The sequence below is a fragment of the Morus notabilis genome, unplaced genomic scaffold (assembly GCF_000414095.1).
Source record: "Morus notabilis unplaced genomic scaffold, ASM41409v2 Scaffold602, whole genome shotgun sequence".
In the NCBI taxonomy this organism is placed as follows: Eukaryota; Viridiplantae; Streptophyta; class Magnoliopsida; order Rosales; family Moraceae; genus Morus; species Morus notabilis.
The window spans coordinates 211107-212743 of NW_010358894.1; positions in this window are offsets into that span (position 1 = coordinate 211107).

The following is a 1637-nucleotide window of genomic DNA, read 5'->3' on the forward strand; positions in this document are numbered from 1 at the left end:
CCTATTTATCATCGGGCAGGGTATATATAAAATAAAATCCTTAAACCATTGCTACGTTTGATACCCCATTATCTTACCTCTAACTTACTTATCATACTGACTAAACTATTAGTCCTTACTGTTCCTTTACTTATGCAAGAGATCTCCTCCTTTAAAAGGATTACATTTTATATCCTCCATTAAGAGTTTGATTTATAAATTCGTGACTTAAGTCCTCAAAGTTTCAATCATAAGTCCTAATAAATCTGCCTTAGATTGGCCTCACAACCAAATTTTTCGTAATAGATAAACACTATCCTTAATTGGTTTGCTCCACTCTTGTTGTGATTTCCTTCTTACAACGCATCTTGATTTGGCACGTAAATCATATTATTTCAATTTCCTTGCTTCATAATATCTAATAATGAGTCACACTTTGACTCTGAGGTTTCTTATATTTCTTAAGTGTAATCCCGTTTATCAAGAAATTTCACCTACTTAAGTTAATCACCTTGAGTAGATACGTAGATGAGCACCTTTATTACTTTATTTTGATCACATATCTCTATTCATGGTCACCTTAGTATCTTATCGACTTGGCACATCTAATCCATGATTTTCTAATGGATAAGCTTATGACAGTGTATTGTCACACCTTAATTGCCTACTATCTTACGTCATCACTTGTTTTCGTCCAATCGATACTTTACTGCAAAGGTAACTTTTACCTTTATCATATTTACCTAATGCAATCTTAATTCTTTTAGGAGATTTTAAATAAATCCGCATCTATATTCTTCAATTATAAATAGGGTGAGAATATCTCCCCTTGAGATCGTTGTAGAGGGATTAGTTTGGTCAAAACTAACCTAGAACAACCTCCCTCAATATGTCTATGACCTTCGGTGTTCCTTTCTTATCCCTTAAACTACTAATTACATCCAAACTCATTGCATTGGTTCTGATGCCTATATCCGAATGAGATTCTCAGTATCTCAAACCTCTTTTGCATTTGTCTTAACTTATAGCCTTTGTGCGTTATTTATCATCACATTCATACACATAGGTACTTTCTATGAGATTGCTAAACATTTTAAGGCTAGCAATTATCGTGTATCATATCTTAAGTGGGTCGCTTAACCTCTACCATAAGCTGGTATTGCTTAATGTTAAAGCTCTATTTCCTATATCATATGTTGATATACATATATAGTCATCGAACGTGGCCCACATCTAACTTGACGGGGTTACATCATCCATCTACTTATTAATGTCGTCTTTATGCTACATATTCAGATCCTCTTCATGGATCCATGCTGAAAAGCTGCTTCTAGCAACGCAGTCATACGTGCTTCCTCAAAAGGAATCTCGGTAGTTGTTTCATTTCAAACTGTTGTACGTGGCTCTGATATTTTGCTTGGCTTCAATACTTTGCTTGGCTTCATAGCCCAGCAACGATCATTAAGGGGTCACCTCAAACGATCACACTTCTCGAGATATCGTCTTGTCAGCCCAACAAATTAATGGTCATTGATAGGACGATCTTAATCGTGCGAACATATTAACTTTTAGTTGCTCGTTAAATAAGCGTTCACGTTTATTAACTACTATAATATACTTATCATAAACATACTTTAACTTACTTGGACTATGGCAAA